Source organism: Anas platyrhynchos, chromosome 1 (genome assembly GCF_047663525.1).
Source record: "Anas platyrhynchos isolate ZD024472 breed Pekin duck chromosome 1, IASCAAS_PekinDuck_T2T, whole genome shotgun sequence".
NCBI lineage: Eukaryota > Metazoa > Chordata > Aves > Anseriformes > Anatidae > Anas > Anas platyrhynchos.
In genome coordinates this window covers 9830908-9853965 of record NC_092587.1, presented here as the reverse complement: position 1 = coordinate 9853965, position 23058 = coordinate 9830908, and the positions used below count along the sequence as shown (strand labels likewise).

General features: G+C 36.7%; 1 protein-coding gene and 1 long non-coding RNA gene across 15 annotated transcripts in view; one reads left to right on the top strand and one right to left on the bottom strand.

The window, feature by feature from the left end:
* The window catches only part of PCLO (piccolo presynaptic cytomatrix protein), a 361590-nt gene that overhangs the window by 275164 nt on the left and 63368 nt on the right, over positions 1 to 23058 (bottom strand). The window lies entirely within an intron of this gene.
* On the top strand, positions 3177 to 7060 carry LOC119718474 (uncharacterized). Its single transcript, XR_005269626.2, has 3 exons — positions 3177 to 3290; positions 3929 to 3995; positions 5856 to 7060. It is a non-coding gene; the product is annotated as an uncharacterized lncRNA (long non-coding RNA).

Genomic DNA, 23058 nt, shown 5'->3' with positions numbered 1-23058 from the left:
AAAGGTATCAGTGACTCTACAGGGTGACACAGAGAAGGAGCTTATTTTGGATCCTCTGACTCTTCCTACACTAGATGCGCAGAATCAAGTAGTTTTAAATAGATAGGTGCTTCAAAAACTCAAGAGACATATAATGTATGTGACGGTGCAGGGGTATGTGAGAGAGCATATATCTGAGAAACACTACCCTGAATCTTGTAACATCCATGATTCATTCAAATGGGGCACATCACACAGCACCCATCAATGTCCTGCACTGTCAAGCTAGATAACAAGTACTGAATGTCCTCTTCACCTTTCATCACAAATATAACCCCTTGTTTCTTTTCCTCACAGTTCCTTATTTCCTCTTGGATGAGTCCCAACCAGAATTTTATTTTTTTTTTCAAAAATTTCGGTTTCAGCAAGATTTATTTCTTTATTACTAAATCTGTGATAAGGACATGCATATATACACACGAGACATACAGCAGCAGTAAGAGAATAAAGGACTGTGGGTGTTTCTGATGCAGTCCTTGAAATCTGCCCATTACAACATCTGGAAAGCCTTAAGTACGGAAGGAAGAGAGCTGCAGAATGTAAATCCATTTATGTCATTAGGGTTTAAGAGTGTGTAAACACCATATCATAAAAGGTTGTAATATACAGCTGACAGCTTGTGTAAAGACTGTGGCTATCTAATATTTCCTCCCAATTAAAGTTCGGCTGCATGCACAAATCAATGTAATGCTTTTAATGTACCAATGTTTCAACACTTCAGAAAGAAATGAGAAATGTTAAAGAAAACTGTAACTCTAAGAAGTCTTACTACAGTTGACTTAATGGCTTCCTTTTCCTTAACATCTAAATAAAGCAGAACATTTACACCTAAAAAGTCACTGTTTTCATCAATAATGCCAGTGCCTTTCAATACTCCCTGCCTTCATTTTTCCAGGTGAATGTGAGCTCATTTCATTGTTTGCAGATTGAAGTTTGACAGACCATTCTCAATCAATAGTCCTGCTCTTCATACAGACTCTATTTGGCAACAGCACAGTTCTGCTGCCAGCAAAACACTTAAAGCCAAGCCACAGTATCTATGAAACAACAAAACACTTCTTACACTATGAATATACTTACTTCCATCTCTTGCCAAAGGGCAAGACTTTCTAGATAGCTACAACAGCAAGGTTTGTGGCTAAGGTCGTATCTGTGTTATGAAAACAAAGAAACACCAGCTGACTTATAAAGCAATTTTCAAACTGATATCTGAATGACCTTTATGTGAATTATGCCTGGAACTGGGACCAGTCAGATATTTCACCATACTATTTGCAGATTTGCAGTAATACTGCTGCATTTCACCTTGCGGTGCTGGCTTATTCTGGGGTTTCAGTGCATTGCCCCTTACTGGGCTGTAATCATGCCATGAAGTGCCCACTGATGCTGGGTGACACTACAGGACTACACTACTTGCCTCACTTGTCAAGGTGACAGTCTGATCTGGTAAACTGGCTTAGTCACAACCTTGTGACAACTAGAAAACATATCCTCATTCAGAGTCCTGCTTAAGAAGAGGCCTTTTTAGTTTAGAAAATTTCCCATAGTCAAGTCAATTAACTTGAACTGCTCTGAAGATTTTACTATGTTAGAGACTTACAGTGTTATTCTAACATTGTCATGGGGATTCTGTAAGCATTTCACAGTTCCTGAAAGACCTATGTTGAGTATTTTTCCATCTTTTAGTGCACTGACTATTTATGGCTTTCTCTTAGGAGTATTTTGTTTCCATTGCTGCACATCATAGACACTGCAACAGCAACAGGAGGATTCTCTTGTTTTTAACATTATTACAATTTTAAGATTTTAGGTATCCTTTCTGATGTGCATCACCAAACTTCTGTCAGTCATCTAGCAATCACAGCTTTTCCTTATTCCAGAGAGGCATATGAGAATAGGAGGACCAAGAACTACATAATCGCAGCCTCCAGCAATACAGACTGGTTTCACTGGCTTTCACAGCACAATCCCTAGTCCACAGCATCAACTGTGGGCAATCTATCTCACGAAAAAGGTGGTGACACAACAGGGTGGGGAGAAATTAAAACTGTAACTCAAGTTGTGCTTCCCTCCCTGTACATCTCTGTTGGTGCTTAGACTGTCATGGCATTTTAACTGGTTGCCTGAAAGTTCCCTCTGGTTACCTTCAGTCATGTGAAATGTTCAAAGAGCTTGTCCTTGGGCAGCAGATGGTTCTGTTCCACCTGAAGTGCCAGGGTGATTGAGGCTTAGGTGGATAACTATTTTCCTCTCAGAGGAGTAAACAGTGGTAGCCATAGTGGTATTTTACACATCAAAGGGATCACAACATTTAGCAAAGGATTCAAAAACTGGTTCTAGAACCTCCTGAGCCTACTGTCTCCCAAATCCAGCAGAATATCCCAGACACAGGCACACAAGAGGAGGAAAAACCTCTGGTTTCTCAAGGCATTTCAGATTGACTTTTTTAGTGATTTCCTGGGCTTCTCCCAGATTGCTCTGTGACTGTTTATCACATTACTGTGTCTTGCCCTTTATTGAAAAGTCATCAGCAAGGAACATAGTATTATATTCAAAACCTCATAATGAGCAAAATAGAATACACCATAAAGAGGGAAAGATAAAAATTTACTGATAATTAGTGATAATTTACTGATAATTACTAATGATAATTACTAATGACAATTTACCAATAATTAATGTTTGAATAGTCCAAAATATTTATTGATAAGTAATTAATACAATAAAACCCATTAATATTAGTTATACCAAATTTTCCTAGGATCTAACATTTTTATTTTACATTGCACTCACTCTTCCCATATTCCTTCTTCTCTTATTCCTAGGGCTGACAGTTACTATCTTCCTCCACTAGGAAAAGGGGGAACTACAACAAGGTGAAAGAAGAAATTACAAGTTGTGAGCAACCTGAGAACACTGCTGGGAGTATGATGTTCACAGAGGTGGGAGTTTCTTCCTTTTCTATCCTGTGCTATATTTGGAACTATATTTGTTTTTTCTTAGCATATGCTGTCTCCTTCTCGCTGCTTCCCTGCTAAATTCAGTCAGCTGCCTGCCCCAGCTGGCACCACTGAGTGCTGCTCCAAAGGCAGTGACTCTCCATCTCTGCCAGACCTTTGCTGTTCGTGGGGTTCACAGCTTCAGCTCATATACAGTGACACTACAGTCACTTGGCCACTTGGGGATTGCTGAAACAAGCTGAAACTGTGCCAAGACAAACTCAGACACATCCTGACACCATACTCTGTCAGGTCAGCTCAAAGCCTTTGGCCTTTTACCAGTAACAGAAATAAACATGTTTTCTGAGCTATGGTAGCAAATGTTCTGACATTTTCCCCTTCCTTTACCTTTTCCTTTTTCTACTTAGCTGATAATCTCTGTTTGATAACTGTAGCTGCCTACCAGTTCTGGATACAAGATCTATCTATGCTGTGTTTGCTTCCCTTCATGATTTGTAAATGACAGAAATTTGAAGAAGACAGCAGGGAGTCTAGCAGGGAAGCTCTGTCTGCATTAAGGAAACAAATAATGTATTTTTGCAGAAAGGACAAAATGCTCTATCAGATGTTCCTTTCTTCCCACTACTGGGCAGATGTGGCAGAAAATATGGGCAGACAGTTTTAATTATAGCCATGCCCATGCTGAAAATTATTTCCTTAGTTCGTATTTTGAGCTTGACAAAAGATTGCAAGAGGAACTTGATCATCTGTTTTGTGTTGAAAGTCCAGTTTTGTATCTTTGTAACAATCTTCTCCAAATTATTATTTTTTTTAATTTCAAAATGTACCTGGTATAGTATTGTCTTTCTTCCGTTGAAATCACTGATGGAACAGTGAAGAGTATCTTCTATAACATATGAAGATGCATTAACTGATTTCTGTCTTTATAGAGACTTACACCTTTAAGAGGGTTATAAATGGCTTACGAAGATTTTTCTACAATGTGGCAAATACTAGGTAATGCAAATAGTATTATATTAATAGCATACAAAATTAATCACGAAAGTCTGGCACCATCATTCCTTTTGTCACCCGCATTATTTTAAAATGCAGCAATTCTTATAGCAATTCTTATAGCATTGATGCACAAAATTCTCTAATTTTCATTTTATCCGAATTCTGTAAGTGTAGGAACATAGATTTCTCTGTAGATATCTACAACTACCATCTAGTCTCATAAAAATGGTTTTATTCAATGAAAAATAATATTGAAATGATCCACTGCTTTATTAGTGATAATTAGAAAAAAATAAGTTGTGTTGCTTTTAAATGACAAAGATAACTGGTTTAGAATTTTGCTAATTTTTGGAAAACTAACTGGAACTTATAAAATGAGTTTGCTCCAGTGGGCCTTGATATTTTAACATTAGAAATTGCAGAGGACCTCAGGTAAACATTAATATTGTTTGATTTTTATTTGATCATATCCGTATGATTGTATCTAGAGTTCCTAGAACAATTAAGTATCAATCTAGCTGCTTCATTTTTAACAGAAAAGCTTCCTATAGACATTTTTCCACTTAACATGACAGAAAGAAATAACTGACTACATTCACATCTTGAAAATATTAACTGCACTTTGAAGAATGGCTAGCAAACAGCAAAGCAGTGCTGAAGGATCAACAAAACTCCAGTCTTCCTAAATGAGACACTTGTCAGCTGTTGCCACTTTTCTCTGCTTAATTTAGCAAGAATTGTTATTTCAGGATGTGATGATTGCTGTAAAGTGGTTTATTATTTAAATCATTGTGGAGTTTGAATAAAATGCTCAAAATCTGGAGACCATATATTCTCTGGATACATACATAGTTTCAGATGTTTGTGAATCACAAATAAGCAACAGAGACTGACACTAACTTGTGAACAGGTTGTGAATGCCAGAGTGAACTTCAGAAGATGCTCAAAACACCAATGAAGATCCTAGTTCTCAAATTTCTCTAACATTCCTTGCAATTTCCCAGTAAAAATCCAATCAAGGTTTTAATCTACTGCCTAAAGCTGTGGCTTCAGAATATGGGTGGGGAAGAGAACTCTGCCACCCCTCTGAAATACAACCACAGCAGCTGGACCTTGCTGCCAGCAGTTCTTGTTCCTGTTGATTTATATTCATGGAGTTCAACAGTAGAAAGCTTTACACTTAAATGGGCAATTAGGAAAATCCAGACGTTACCTTGGATTTGGGCAGTGAAAAATTAAACATGGAAACCACGGCTATTTAAGAACTGTACACTATTTATTTTATTTATTTATTTATTTATTTTCTTCTGTTGCATTGGAAGGATAAATTTAAATTCCACTTTTTGGAAAAAAAAAAAAAGACTTCGCCTTTTAATCACTAATTATGGGATTTATCCCATACTCCACTCTTAGTATTTTATGTATATGGAATAGTTATTTATATTCCAGAACATGTTTAGTTGATTCTTCATGGGGACACACTGTACTCAGGGTGTTCTCAGGCCCCAGGAACGAGGGCTGCACTCTACCGCATGGCCACAGCAGAGCTGTCTCCCCACAGGCTGTCTACCCTCGTATGTTTCAGCATGCTGAGACCAAACAAGCCCTCCAGACTGAACATGCCTAAATATTCACTTTTGTTTATGGGTCCATCCTCTGAACAGAGGGGCTGGATGCCCTGGCATCATATGGTGATAAGATTTTATATATATATGGTGATATAGTGATGGATACTAAATCCATCACTAAAAGGGAAGTATTTTTCTTTGTATGATGAACTCTGTTCATTATGCATCCAAACTAAGATCATTAAATTTCTGTTAAAAAAAATAAATAAATCCCACTCTCTAATCCTCACAGGCACTCTGTGTGGCAGGGCCGGCATGATGGACTACACTGCACCTACAGGATCTGCAATCTGCACACCACTGGTGTGGTTCTCCAAGATGCTGGTGGCAGAGAAACCTCTTCTGTTTAGTTTAGCACTTGTTTAGTGACCACCTTTTCCCAAACACTGAATATTGCCAACCTAACTAGATAATTAATGTAGGAATTATCTTTTGCCTCCAGCATTCAACAAACAGCCCCAAAATGATGAAATACTACTGCATCACTGATATTGTTCACTTCTGCTAGTATGTGAATATTTTTTTCCTACAGCCATTACACCTCACTTAAATTTCAAAACAAGGCTAAGAACATTCATATTTATAAACAAAAAGCCAAGTATACTAGCAGTTCAGGAGTTGTTAGTTTTCTTCAAATTTACAGAAAATACACTCTTTTCTACAGTGGGATATATTCTGATCCTTTCTTTTCAGGAATTCAGCTAGCAGAAACAAGCAATGACTCTGTTTTGTGTGTACATTGCTTTGTTGCTGAGCGAACCAGCCTCCTACATACAAAGAATTACAGAAAGTGGCATTTTCTTATCTAAGTGCAGATGGATACAAGGCAGGTATCTACATCCCAGTCAGCCATTTAAATTTCTATTACAACAAACAGAGACCTAGGACTCACTGCAGTGTCCTAACACAGATGTCAACAGAGGACCAGTAGTATGAAACCAGTGCCACCAGAGATGCCCTGAGGCATCTGCATGGTGGCAGATATAATCTGCAAGCCTCTGGATCAGCCTGGAAGCTAGGCAAAATGCCCAAAGGCATCTCAGATAGTATCAGATGTCACTGTTCAGGCAACTGAATCAAGCCCTTAGTCAATGCAGTCAACAAAATTTAGCCCTATCCATCCCACCAAATACAGGTGTCTACTTGAGGAAGACATTGTGTGTTGAAGTGGGTACCAAGTGTGCTGACCACTTCCCTGACAGCAAAAGGAACACAGGGGCTCTCTCACACCTTCATTATGCAGCTGAGCTCACCCACAAATGTTCTACGATATTTTGAAAACATGTATGTACATTTATGGAAGAAGGTACCCATGAACACCATAAAACAAAGTGTCTGTTCCTTTCCACACTACAAATAACACAACTGTTCTTATCCATCCCCCATAAAAAGACCCTTATGCATTTCCTTCGAATTCTGGGCAAATTGTAAGTTTGTTTTGTTCACAGAGAGAATTTACATATGTCATTACATGGAAATTATTTGCCATTCTGTTGTTACAGCAGCTGATGATACAGCAAACAATGCTATCAATACAGTACAGCCTGATGTCAATATTCTTTTTTTTTTTTTTTTTTTTTTTATAAAAAACTCAACTCTGTTTTGGTTATTACTTAATTTTAAAGCCACACTTTTAAGTTAAGCTGTTCATGGTGCTCTTTGTTAATATCCAACAGGTTTACAAAAATATTCAAAGCTAGTTTCTTTAAAGCACATTTGATCAGCCATGGCATTTTTCATTTTTTCATTTTCATTTCATTTTCATTTCATTTTTTCATTGATTTCAGTGACTGAGATTTTTCAGTTTTAGATCAAAATTTTAAAACTGTTAAGACAGCTACAAATTTCTGATAAAAAGGTCATGATGTTTATTTTTTCATTTTAGATACCCAAAACCAGAAGCTTTAATCGCTGTCCCTTTTGAAAATATTTGATTTTATCTATACTGACCCTATTAATTCACATCCTGATAATAAATTCCACCAACAGGCTTTTTCTGTCTCATAAAATATAATCCAATTGGTGTCCACACAACACATTTTTTGAATGATTACCTCATTGCCTCATGACTTTTTTACAGAATTACAGTATCCATCATTTTAGGTTTCCTGTCTTCTGACCACTAAATATTGGTCTAACTGATTTTCTCAGCTGCATTGTATAATTTTTAAAGAATATTAAGGAAAATCATGATAATTAGAAAAAAAAAAGAAAACAAAACATAATTCATAGGAAAGAAGTGCAACGATATATATCAGAGCGTCATGAGACTGAATGAAAAACGGCAAATTCAAAATTAAAAATGAATCAGGTTTCTTATTACTATGCTAATATATATATATATTTATATATATTTATATTTTTAATAAGAACTCCAAAGGTATAGCAATAAAGTTAACATAGAACTTCATTAGCTAGTTGGAATCGAAAAAGGAATTACTATTTCTAAGGCATAACCTCTTCCTTGAAATGAAGAAAAGATACACTTTATATTCAATATATCAGCACTAATGGCAGGAGAATAAAGCTTGAGAGGAATGAAGGAAGGAATGTAGGAAGGATAATATATTAAAAATATATATTTTAAAATGAGTTCTGTGGCAACATATAGTATTATGAAATATTTTAAATGCAACTGTGACCTTTTTCTCCCCTTCATCTTTCATACAACGTACTCTCAAGATTGGAAAGATAGATGACTGTTTCAAATAAAAAATAGAAATTCCAACACATCTGTATTTTATACCAACACTGGAAAAGGTTTTATTTTCACTGCGATTTGTGAAAAAAAATAATTAAAAAGTAAATAAATAAAAAAAAAAAACTTTGAAACCTTAGGACTGCAAACACAACAAAACAAACTCACTACTGTGCATGGCAGGGGGTTTGGAACGAGATCATCTTTAAGGTTCCTTCCAATCCAAATCATTCGGTTATTCCATGATTATTCTCTAGGTAAGTTGCCTACTCAGACAATTCCTAACATACATCCTTCTAGATCAAATCTGTTTTGAAATTAAAACTTTATTCTATAATTAAGACACAGCTCTCCTGTCTAGTATTTTCTTGTATTTTTCATTATACTCTTTTGTTTGCTCTTCACAGCACAATGGATCTTCCTGTTTTCCTACAATGGACAGGGAGATGCTCACATCTCCCTAGAGTTAGGGAAATCGTGAATAATGAACAAAGGAAAGTGCAGCTTTATGGTTATTCTAAAACAAACAAACAAACAAAAAAGCAACAAATGAACAAAGAAAAACAAAACCCTAGGGAATATAATTTGTATAATTTATAACAAGTAAACTGTCATAAAGCTATGCCCAAGTGTTTTGGGCATTGCCTGGTTTGGTCCAGCTATTACACCACATATTTTATGAAGTTACTTCTCTAAAGCCAAAAGGATAAGGCTAACATTTGATGTCAGGAATCAAAACATTGCTTGTTTCCCTGGTCATCTACTCTGAATTCCTGTCTGTGGGTAAATCAGACAGTAGATTTTGGCATTAGCAACCAGCTGAACTTCTCTAAGTGGCAGCAGCTGACATATGTAGTTGGTTTGAACTATTTACAATGTGGACCAAGTCCAACATCTGACTGTTTACTCCATCCCACATTATGAATTCCAGAAAATGTTTTTCTATTATTTTGGACTTCCACTAAGAAGTCAGTTTTACGTAATTTGTAAAATGAGGGTGTTGTACTGAAGAAACTCTCTGAACAGGTGGGATGGCTGTAGTTGACTGTCCTGTGTTGAAGAAAAAAATAAAAAATAAAAAAAAATGTGGTTATTTGTGTTTCTGACAAAAAAAAAAAAAAAGCATCTGGCTGTTGCCTAATGCCCCCTTATCCAATTTCTTCTGGAAAAGTAAAGATCATGGTGCAAGAAATAAAAAAATGAGGACATGACAAGATGCATTAGAACTGTCTTCCATTCTGCCAGAAGAAAGGAGGTTTGCCATGAATGATGAGCACTTTAGTTCACAAAGGATAAATGCATTGATCACTTGGAACATGATTTAATAAGTTTTCAGAGCTTGATGATAATACAATGAAGAAATGTCACATCAAATCACTGTTACGCAGTAAAAGGAAATTTAACATTTTGCATAGACTATTATATTCTAGTAAAAAAAAAAAATAGTATACTTTTGGGAAGTAGAAAACGGTAACTTTCAAAGAAAGGTAATGTTGGTTCTGAAGAAGATCTTTTGGAGGACCTCTGTACAGAGGATTTGATATTTTTATTAAAGTAGTACGAAGAAAGCTTTAAAAAAATAAAAAGTAAAGATTACAGAAGATGAAGCAACAGCTTTTATAGAAATGTTTTCAAAATAGTAATGTGAACAACTAGTAAGCTGGATTTGACAGCACATACCTAAATGAATAGTCAAAAATGCATCTGAACTTTCAAAGCTAAACTTCATAAAAATAATTAACTCACCCTTGCAATGTTGCGACGCACAAACACATCTTCCATAATTAATACTACTGGCCTTTAAAAGATTAGGTATTTTAGCTGTGGTTGGGGTATTTTATTAATCATTTAACAAATTTGTACTGAGGTTTACAGAGCGTATATATATAGCACAAGCCCAACCTGTGTTTCGCCGTATCTCGATCACTAACATCCTTTCCTTTCTTTCTTTACTTTTTTTTTTTTTTTTTTTTTTTAATTAATTCTGAATCAAGATCCCCATTCATTTCTATCATGTGCAAATACATACAATTCACCATCAATGCATTAAGGTGTAGTTTAGGTTGGAATCTCCTTCTGCCTTCATGTCAGTAGGGTCTACATGCAAATCAACAATGGCCAAAGGTGAAGACTGAGGCTACCTAAACCCAGACTCTACAAGGTAGCCGTCTATACCAGCAAGCTCCATTACAGTTAGTGGTAAAAACAGGTTCTTTAAAAGTTGAATTTAATCTTGTCACTGTCAGATATTTCCTCCAGGATGAGGTAAACCAGATGAGATGAAGATACATACAATGCATAATACTACAACAGGTAATGCAAATCTCATGAAAAAACTTTATATACCATAAATTACACAAATTGAATTAAATTATGAACATTGTTTGTTTTCCAAATAAAATGTAAGCCTAAATACTGTGATGGGATTTGTACCTAGAAGATTGTGTCATGATACACATAATACCACTTACAATGCATCCACATCACCCAGTATAAGGAAGACATTGACTAATGGGAGAATATTTACTGGAAGGCCAATGAAATGCTCAGGGCCACCTGCCTTGTGATAGGACTTGTTCAGTCCAGAGAAGAGACATCTTCTGGGAAACCTAACAGCAGCCCCTTCCACAAACGATGAGAAGATTATTACAACTTGGATGACATCAAGACCTCACAGCATTCCATGGAAAGAAAGGAAGAGGTAATGGGGATACACACTGAAAGAAGAGAGGGTATGACTGGATGTAGGGAAAAAAACTTTTTTCACCAGGACTGCCAGAAGTGCCACAGATTGCCAAGACTGGTTGTGCAGTCTCCTTACTTGGAGGCTTTCCAGACCAACTGGATAAAATCTTTCACAGCCTGGTCTGATTTCACAGCTGACCACACTTTAAGCAGGATGTTGAACTAGATGAAACTCTGAGGTTCCTTTCAAATGGAATTATCCTATGATTTTAAGTGGAGAGATTTCACTGTGAAAGGCCTAACACACATATTTCTGGATCCATACAACTGAAGAAGAAACCATATTATAAAAGTCAGTGAAGTCTTAGCTAGGACGTGTTTATGAACCAGACATTTTCAATGCACAACATTTTGACATATAGCCCAGAAATAACTGAGCATCATTATATGTTTTTGCAACACATCAACACAGATTCACATAGTGAAATACAGAGAAACATTTTAAGAAACTGCTTTGACATTTTTCGTTATAGATATGCACAGCATGAAAATCTCCTAGACAGTGAATTTTGCTCTTTCTGTGTTTTAGAAATGTCTCCTACGCCTTGTGGACTGCAAGACCAACTTAATCCTTACAGAATATTAGTCCTATAATAAACTGTTACAGAGCTCCCTGCTTTTTAACACAAGATTTCTTAAAACTTTAAATAAATAAATAAAATTAATTCATTTCTATTGTTACAGACCGTAGATCACAGCAATATAAGATCCTATAAATATCACGAGTCTAGACACTTGAGTGCCTCAGTGGCTTGTAACACGTTCAATTCTGACAGATTCTCTTGTAGCAAAACCTCCTTCTTGATGCAGGGATGATATATTAGCCCATTAATTACAATCTTAAAAATAATGCTACCCTAAATATCTTCTCTTGCAAACATCTGAAGTTATATATATTATTAGCTTTCATCAAGTGAGTATTCTGAAAGCTCCAGAATGTCAAAAGATGAACTTACAAATGCCCCAGGCAAGACCAAAATAAGCACTATAAAACAAGAAACTCTAGGGAGGAATCTGTGTTTTCAGCAATCAGGTAAGAACTCACATGGAAAAGAGGTTAAGAAAAATAAAAGTAGTGATCACAATTTGTTATTAAATACCATCCATAAAATGGACAAAATGGAAATACATTTGGGAAAATACTCTGATTTGGCAGCACTTAACATCTATTTTGCATTCACATTGTACAGATATAGCTGATTAAACAAGGCGCAAGTGAACAGGGTATAACCATTTAATTATTCATTTCTACAGTATATGAAAATGATTTGTAAGAGAAACAACTTTCCAGAAAGCAGTGCTAACATAATACCAGCTGTTTGAAAGACTGGTATTATTGAATAGACAGAATAAAGATTTAATGGTCAAAAGGATATTATATTGCTTAATACACAGAGTAATGCAGAAAATTTTTAGACTCTTATACAGAATGAAAATCTATGTGGAACTGTGTACTTTCCCAAAATCATATTGTTATAAATGCCTCCAAGCCGCTTGGCTTGGTTTACACCCGTAATTTCTCAATGACCAGATATTCTCATGGGAAATTACACCCAGGTTTGTTTCAATCTAGGGAAGGCAGAACTCTGTATTTACAGCTGCAGAAAAGATACACACTGGTGATCAACACCACTTATTTAAATGGGATCATCTGTAAGTAAGGGATTTGCAATCTAATATTTCATGGGGGCAAAATCATTTCCTTTTTATGGATCACTTATTTCAACAATGACATCCATAAGGACTACAATCCTACACTGTGCTAGATTCTCTAAAAACAAATAAATATGATGGCCCCTGCTCTGAATAAGGTTTAGTAAAGATATGAGATATAACGAGGAATAAAAAGAACAGAAAAGAGAATATAATGTCACAACAAAGTGACATAATTTTTAAGATTTTTAATAAGCTATACTCTGTATTTTTTCCCCCAGAGATGGATTTCCAAACCTAACCTTTTCTGCTTTTATTAAGAAACCCTTAAAATAGACAGAAACACAAAGGTTAATGGGAAAAGAAGAATCTCCTACAGTAGAAACTTCAGTAAAGATGCACTCCTGACAGCAACAGTAAGATGGAAGACCACACTTTCCATATGAGACCTGAAAAAACAAAGCTGTTGCTGTCCAAGTTCTAGCCCAGTAAATCTTATTTAAGTAAGAATAACTTTATTAAGGCTACTAGATATTGGTACATATGTTGTTGTTTTTTGTTTTTCTTTTGTTTTTTAAGATCCCACCTCTTTCAGTGGAGAACAAGGTGGAAGAGGGTGGATGGTGGGAAAATGGTTTTAGTTTGTTTTAATTTCTCACTGTTACTATTAGTAATAGGCAATAAATTATATTAATCTCCCTATGCTGAATTTGTTTTGCCCAGGATGATAATTGGTGAGTGATCTCCCTATCCTTGAGACTCTTGAGCCTTTTCCATCATATTCTCTCTCCCTTTCCTTTTGAGAAGGGGGAGTGAGAAAGCAGTTGTAGCTTTCATCAGCTACATAGATCAGCTGCCCAGATGGTTAAAACCACCACACAGGGCCTAGCTTTGAAAGTCATTCATGTATGGAAACTATATGCAAAAACTCACATACAAGTTTTGATTCCAGATTACACTTTTCATTCTATTTCTAGGAAACGCTTTGGAAGACAAAGCATTTTTCAGTAGATGTTAACCTAATCACTACTTTTCCCAGGGGAAAAAAGTAATAATAATAAAAAAAAGAATAGAAATACTAACAATCTTGCCCCTCCAACTTTTCATTGACTGTGAGCACTCGTAGACTTTCCGAGAAAAAATTAATAACTACAGAAAGAAGTTGCTCTTAAGAAAACTGTGCCGTTTTCAGAAATCTGACAAGGTTGTCTGAGACAGAAAGAATATATCTAAATGTATATTTATTTGTCCTCCAAGGGCTTTTTCTTTTGTTTTTAACCACAACTTTGACTATTTATTTGTTTAGAACTTATTCATATGCTAGATAAATCCAATTTTTTTCTATGAAAGAATTACAGTTTCATTTCTAAATGTAAAAGAAACAAAGTGAAAATCCCTCTTTTAATTTTACACTTCTTGCCTAATAATTTACTTCATTGTTTCCCAATACCTGAGTTCTGAGTGAGAACATTGCTTATTTTCTCACATCATTTGTCATTTTATATAACTGTTATAACAGTCTTTCTAGCCTTTTCTTACAGAGAAGTCTTTCCGTACTTTTGATTCTCTATGTCACCCTTTACCGTACCATCTCAGGTCCCTTACTGACCCTTAACTGAGATGGCGAAAGCAACAATTCTAAAAGAATTCAAAATCTGGGGGTAATATAGAATTACAGAGAAGCATAAGACACTTATTTTGTTCTTTATTCCTCTCCTAGGAATTTCTACTTAATCTTTTGACCACTGAACAGAGTTTACTTTTTGAAAGAGGCCTCCATTATGACTCCAAGATATTCTGCAATGATAAAACCTACTCTAAGGCTTACAGATTGTGAGAGAAGGGAAATGCACATTCATATACACAATTAGTTGAATAATTAGGGCTATTTCAGTAGTAAACAAAAAAAAAAGTTTCATTTGTGATTTTACGTCCCATTCACTCAGCTTTTTCATATTGTTTGGCTATTTTTCTCCTTTAGCTTCAAAGAAAACTACCCTGCCACATTTTGTAGTACCTGCAAACATTAGCAACTCATTCTTCACACTGTACACAAGTCTTTTTTGCACTGACATACAGTCAAATCTTGGGGGAACCAAACAACAGCTTTTCTGAACTGTGAAAAAAGGATTATTTATTTCAACACTTTCATTTTTCCTGTTACCTAACTTCCTTCTTATCCAGCAGTAGCAATATTACATTAAGTGATGTATCATGGGTCACATTTAGAGGAAAAACATAACCTGAATTCCATTTTGATATGGTCTGCTGTGGTATTAAATTACATGCAAGTGTACATTTGGTGACTCATGCTGATAAGCAAAACACGTCTTCAATACATCAGTCAATGCAAAGGGTATTTTTTCTGCCTTATTTGTATGCTCAGGGCTAACTCTGCCAAAATGGAGTCTTTAGTTAAAGGCTCTTGCCTGTGATATTGCTGACTTTTCTGTGATAAAAAACTAACCTGAAGCTGAAAGACATAGCATAGGAAAGTATTTACTTCTTTAGTTTAGCCTGGTAGGGACCTTATGAGTCAGTCTAGTCCAACCCCACTGCTCAAGCAGGGTCAGTTACAGTCAGACCATGTCCAAATTTGAATATCTCAAAGGACAGTGGCTCCACAAGCTCTCTGGGATACCTGTTCCACTGTTTGACCATTCTCACAGCTTCTTTTTTTTTTTTTTTTTTTAATGTTTCTAAGAAATTTCACATTTTAGTTTGTGCCCATTGCCTCTCATCTTTTGAGTGGGCATTGCTTGGAAGAGCCTGGTTCTGTCATCTTCACATCCACCCATTATACACTCTGATAAGATCCTTCTGATCCATTGCTTCTCCAGGTAAAACAGCCTCAGCTCTTCAAGCCTCTCCTCAGAAGAAAGATACTTCAGACCCTAGCTCTTTTCTGATTTTACCCATTTTCTTTGCATTCCCTCCCATGAGTTTTCTTTTCTATTATCTGGTTTCCTAGGCATGCACTTAAGTTTAAATTTCCCACAGACAAGCATGCTTCTTCCTCTCCTAAACACTGTGACTTAGTAATGTAAACATTACTAAGACTGAAACCACACCACAATACAGGGGCAGGCTCTGCTTCCTTCTCATCACTGTGGGGGGTACAAAAAAAATGGAACTCTGCCTACATGAACAGAGGCTGAGCAGCCAGTGTGGTCAATCATTAATTTAAACTAATGACATGTTCAAGGCTCCTAGTAGAGATGTTGATTTTACTTTCTTTACTTCTGTTATGAAAAATAATAGTCCTAATTTCCCAGTCAATAGCTAGCATTTCCATCTGCATAAATAAAACTTTTCACCTGCATAAATAAAATGGGTGCTTTAGTAGCACATCTTGTATGTGTGAATGGATAAATATACTGGAAAAAAAAAAAGATACTTCAAATTATTGTCATATTCTCCACTGTTAATATCTTTCCTCACAGTGCAGTCATACTTTTTGGGACATTTTAACAGCATATTTGCAATGGTCTAAACGAAAACCTTTAACAAAATCTTCTGACACAGTCTGAACGAAATAATTAAAGGGTTTAATCAATCCTCAAATACTTCAGTGTAGTACAAAGTCTCAACATGAGTTTAAATCTGATGCCTCTCTGCCCCAAACTCTGGTAAAATGTAAACAAACATTACAAGACCAAGAAGTACATCTGACTTAAAGGATGTAAACTCTTTTCCTTCAAGATAGCCCTAAGCATTTGGCTACACCAGAAACAGAAATATTTGCACAAAAAGCTGATGCCAGCATGAAAAGGTGTTTAATGACAGAAGTCATGAAGTACTCAAACAAGCAAGTACTGTACTGTCAGATCTCTGATTTGCTAGACCAACTTCAGAAAAAGACAACTCCTGAAGGTGGATACTTTCTCCTTGGACCACACAAGGAAGAGATTATCAGAACGTGACCCTGAAATTACCCTTATTTAATATATATATATATATACACACACACAAACGTACACAGAGCATTTATTAGCAATCAAGTTTTATGGATTTAGCTAAGCATCATTTTTATTATGATCTCTCTTCTTAATTCACACAGAATAGCGTGTGTGAATTTTACAAAGTCCTTCATACTAAGATAAGTAAATAAGCTGTGATTACTTTTGTCCTTGATCATGTCTCAAAGAAGCATCTGTTTCCCCAAAAGAAACTGAACCAAGCTTTGTGACTATTCAGCTTATAGAAAGGGCAATTTATATTTACAATTATGATCAAAGACTGCATTTTCTTTCCAACAAACAGCAGACAATTGCTCTCCTACAACCCATACTCATTCACACTTACCCAGAACTCAGAGCTAGACTGTGGAAGCGATGCAGCTTGAGAAAAGCTCTCATCTGAAGAGTCTATATGGCTTATTGGTATGACTTCCAAGCATCTCAGAGTCTTTAATCTTAATATGGGAAGTACCAATTTTAATTTTTTTTTATTTTTTTTTCCAGGATGGCACTGAAGCAGATTGAGGTTGTATGTGCAGAGTGTTTTGACACAGACTGGCTGAAGAGAAAGACTCACACAAGACCAAGTCTAACCAAACAGAAGAAAATAACATTGGCAGGTGATCATGCTCCCCTTTGCCCTCTCATCAGGCCAGCACAAAGGAACTTCACTGATTTGCAGCTTGTCAAGGCCAGAAAACAGGCAATTTATTCAATCCAGTGCCATTTACTTCATGCTTTCTAACATCTCCTTAGAGCAGAAGCTACACTAATTCTTGTACTGTAAACACTGGATGAGAAGAAGTAAACACTGAACTAGTTAAGATCTTAAGTGCTCATAAAGAAATGTGTAAAAAGATGTTTTATTTACAACACCTGCTTTATCAATTATCTCAACATCCTTTATGTATTTTGAATCTTTTTTTAATCTCTTTTTAAGATGCAATCAGCTGCAGCCAGAGGTTGCACCAAGGCTCTGCAGGCCTCAGATATTTTCCAGGTGAGCCTGGAGAAAACCCTGAAACACCTGGGCTGACCTCTGAGCCTTCCCTGCTCTGGGCAGGGGACCACCTGAGACCTCCTGAGATGCCTTCCAGCCCAACTGTCCCTGCACATCCACACTGAAAGGAATACTGCATTTTATATGATGTATTGTTTTTGCTTTTACTGAATAAAAAAAGCCTTAAAAACAAGTGTTCCTTCCTGCTGTTTGGGTCAGACAGCTAGTTATTGAAGCAAGTATATCATATGAAAAAATTGTGATTATGAGGAAGGCAGTGGTTTAATTACTCTTCCAAAGAAATCATTATTCAGCTATAGCACAAGTGAAAGTAGCGTTTATCACCAGAGGAAAAGTGATTGCAGTGTTCAAAATAATCTATTTACTGAATGGAAGATATTAATAAAAAAGAAGTGCTAATCGCTGAAAGATTCTTGTTAAAAATGGGGTTTCATGGTGCAGACTCAAGGCTACTGCCGCACAGGGACTGCATGCTAACAACGGCAGGATTGTCAGAGGAAGATTCACAACAGCCTGCATGAAAAGATAAAGCTGCTTAAAGAAGACACCAAATCAAGCTAGGTTTTCCTGAAATCCTAGTGTTGAACACCTCATTCTAGGCTTTAGGGAAACAGGACGACTTTGCCAGAAGCAGCAGCAAGAAAGAATAATGTATCTGAGGTCTAAAGAAAAGTAGCGTGATTTTAGATAGCACGACAAGGGGCTAACAGATTTATGCTTGCACTGCCTGTCCTATGAGCACAAGTTATCTATACTCCAAATGCTACAGAGCCATGCCATTATCACAGTATGTCCCAGCAGGGAAATAGGTCAACCTTCCTCAAGTAGAGAGCAGTGCTTAAGATGAATACTTGGCTTCAAGTCCAGAGATCTCTTATCTCAGGACAGCTCAGGGAATGAGACAGCACAGCTGGAGTCCATTTCTATATGTTCATGTAGCTACGCCCTCTGTGGTCTAGTGACTAGGGCATATCTGCTACTACAATACAGAGGGAAATTTAAGTGGTTTAGGTTGTGGTGCAGTAATCACCAGAAAATGATTGTAAACAGAACACTGATACATTTTTAACATGCACCTAGGAATACCTACAAGCTTTTTCTCTATACACAAGGAAAACATTGAGTCAGGTTAAAACTTCAGTATAACTCTTTTATGTTGCCGTAAGTAAATGACTTTGGGAGTTTATCTTCTAAATGTTAGGATGAAGGTCCCTTCCAATCTGTGTCACACTGCGATAGCACGTAGTAAGGTAAGGTATACAGCTCTTAGCACACACTCCAAGCCATGGCAACCTGCCTGATAGTCTCAAAGTTGTGTCCATCAGCAGTTTGTTTCAGTCTGACAAGCTACGTGTCACGCCTTGACCACATTTTGTCATGATGTATACAGTCTCTTTGTTGCATCACAGAACAGCATGACGCAGGCTTCTTTCCTCTCTATGCAGAGGAATTCATTTTTCATAGACCATGAACAAAAGCTACTTAAAAGTTTAATACTAAAATTTTCAGAAGTGATTCCTGAGATATGAATACCAAATAGAATACATAAAATATATAAATAAACTGATTCTGGAGTACTATACAGGGTCATCCCTTGGAAATGTGCTCAGGTGAATGAAGACAAAGTACTGGATTTCTGTGTTTCTATTTTCAAGTCAGAAATAGGCAGTATGCTGATGTACTTCAAAATGGACTGACATGGTAGCCAAAATGCAGCACACTAAATTACAGCTGTTATGCTCCTCTGGAGCACAGTCACCAGGCACAATTTATATCAAAACGCATAATCTGTGCCAGGACTTCAGTTAGAAGTTGTAATGAGAAAACCAGAAGCTTCCAATTCCTCTTGGTGGAAAGAGCTCAAATTAAATCAGATACTTTGGTCATAACCCTCTCTTTCAACTTGAACAAGAACTTCTCCCTTCTGTAGTCCTGTCCAGTACCTGAAATGCTACGCCCCCTTCTTAGTTAGCTCTGTCCCTGTACAAGACCTGTTAGCTCACCCCCTACAACTCTTCATTAGCTCTTCATGACAGCAGTGACGCTCTCCCACTCCATCCAACCACCAGTTTACACCTGTATCATGTAACTTATTCTGCATAGCTAACCAAATTACTTCAAATCCCTTTAATTGCTATGAATCTGATTTCTTGTTGCATTCTATTATGAATCAGACATATGGCTGTGCCCTAACACTAATAAAATTACATTTAAGTGGCTTCATCCTCTCCCCAAGAAACACATGCATTTTGCCTTATTGTAATTCCTTTTTAATCAACTCCACGTACATTGCTTTTAGAGCTTTCACAACAGTGAGTAATTGTTAAGAAAAATAACTGGAGACTGAAAAGAACACAAAGTCTAAAAGTATCTAATTATAGCATTTAATCTGACAAAATAGGATGTGTTCATTTGTGAGTTGACCTGAACAGATTTCCTCTGCAAGCTCCCCACAATGCTTCTCATATATAACTGCATAGTAAGTGGGGAAAGACAAAGAATGAAGATATTCTCCTGATAAATCAGTGAAGCTGAGTCAGTACCAAGTATTTACTGTTTGGTAGAAAGCAGACAGCTGGTTTAAACCTTTGACAGGGCAAAGAGAAGCCATCAGCAGAGGTGTTATAACCTGACATAGCATGTAGAACATATGACCAGAAAGTGCTGGACTCAGCTCATTTCTTATGTGTATGAATTCGGAAGCACTAATAGCAGAAACATCTTGGAGATGTGTTTCTGAAATAAATGGGTTCCTAACTCTGTATTTCCTCTGTTTGCCATTTACTGTCATTCACAGGCTGGTTGCTTTATAATTTTGTTTCTTTTATGTTGTTTGTTGGTTTGGGAAGTTTCTGTTTGTTTAGTGGTGGCTGTTTGTTTGTTTAAAGAGGTCTCTTTGGGCCCTTGTTTGACATGCTTCACCATAGGTAAGGAGCATCCACTTTTCACCTACAGCAGGGCTCCAGGGCTTTGCAGTTCAAACAATCTGTCACAGGTTATTGTATCAGAGCCATGAGATACCTGGCAAGCAAATAAAGGTCACACACCACCATGAAATATTTATAAGAAACGTACTTGCAGTGTAAACCTTCCACTGCATATGCACCCTAGAAATGGGACATGGCTTCCCCTCACAGGCTGCAGGGCAGTGATTATCACTCACCCCATCAGTCTTCTTGCTTATAAACATTTCAAAGCCACCCCAGAACTGATGTAGAAAAGGACTCTCCATTAACACAGTCATAGATGGTTACTCACGATGACAATAAGCAATGCCTGATCCAGAGCACACTCCCTGGACTGCAATTGTCCACATTGGGAAGCTGCTTGAGCAGTTCCTGGAATGGCTTTGGCCTGGGCCACTCTCAAGCCATCTCCATGCAAAGTGAGAGATTACTCTCAATATGTGCTGCAAATGCCATCACTGGGTTTTGGAGGGCAAAACAGCATAGATATATGCAGTTACTTACAGCACAGCATAACGGATTGATTACACCAATTTGTTTTCCACATAAAATGTTTTGAGATATCTTAGCAGCTGCTCAGGAATCTCAGTTCCTAGACCATGGAAGGCTGTTGAAGGACAGGGTCTAAATCTGTAGGAGTGTGACACAAATACAACTGACCTCCTTCTAGCACTTTGGGAGCACTAAATTGCTCTCTTATAGTAAATGCACCAAACAATCAGGCCCAATGTTTCTGTTTGATTTTCCTAGCCAACATTTTGGCTTTAATCTTTATGTCATATCGCAATAAAAAGTGAATCACTTGGTATTTACTTGTTGATTTTTGCAATACAAAGTAAAGAATGAAGAGTGTCAAATATTCAAAATGAAGAAGAAATTGAAATATTAACTAACTACATAGGAAGTTCTGTGGAATTAAAAACAGAATTAAAACCACCTTATACTTGGGAAGGAAAGAAGGTGCAATTGATAGTCACACTTGTCACCTAAAGTCTTGCATATCCAATTTTAATTGCACCTAGCAATGTTCTTTCAATGCACTGAAAACAAACAAACAAACAAAAACACTTCTTAATTTCAGGTTAATAATTCTTCTTAAACTGGGGAAAAGTATTTGATTTTAGGAAAGCTCTGACTATAGAAGAATAAGGAGTATAGCTGAAGTGGATTGAAAAAAAAATCTGAAACAAATGAAGTAGCACAGAAACAACAACAAAATTGATTAACAGAAGAAACAGGTGATGAAGAGTGGCAACAGCAGCAGAAAGCAGGTACGAGAACAAATGCAATGGCCAGAAAAACCTCAAAGGATTCTGAGAAACAGAACTTTAAATTGGGCACAAGGGAGACTGGCAGAGCCTAAGTACATACATGAATAGAGAACCTCTGCCTATAAAAGTGAACACTAGTAGAGTGTCAGGGGAAGAATAATATATTGTTTTATGGTGTTTTTACTTTTCATTGCTATCTGCCACTGTTGGAGAAAGATTTTTTCTCTATGTATCTCAGTCTGACCCAATACCATCTCCTCTCTTCTTTTAACTCCCCTCTACGTAGTTTGAAATTCAGAAAGGAATATTTTACATAGAATGGATGTTTATGGCCTGCTCTGAAACCATAAACAAGGCAGCCTGACCTTGCCTCAGCCAATTCTGCAGGGACTGAATTATTAATGCCTTGAGAGTTCTGGAAACTACTACACAGAGCATGCACACCCACACCAGCACGCATATGATAGATGAGTTGAAAATGAGTTTCGTACCTTTAAAATGAAGAGCATCTCTGGAAAAATTAAAGTTGTTTTTCAAACCTCCACCATTTTGTGAGTTTTTTCTCTTGTTTTATATATATGTGTATATACACATATATAAACACACATATATGCACATATATAAAATTGGATACTTAAACTACATGTTTAGAATTATTAAAAGTTGGAAGAAAGCCTAAAAACATGAGCAGGATTTCCAGCAACGCCACTTGGTGCCCAATGCTGATGGAGCAAGGGATGCTCAGCAGCAATGCAGTGGGTGCTGCTGCCCTTTGCCAGTTTTTAGTTTTTTGCTCGTCTCAATGAAGGCAGGGCCCTATTCTGACAGACAGCTGCTGTCTTTCTGCTCATAACAGGTGACAGAAAAATTCAAGTAGTTGCTTATATCTTAATGAGAATAAAGTACTATATTCATTGACATCCTGAGAGGTTTTTGTATTGCTATTTCATTTTTAAAACCCTTTTTTTTTTATTTCCTAACAGATCATTCGACTGAGAGGCATTGTGCTCAAAAGGCTCATCAAAAGGCTGTGGTTTTGGTATCATGATTGGCTGGAACAGCTGCTTTGAGCATAGGATACCTTCCCGCCTCCACCCATACAAGCACTCCTCACTTAGTGCG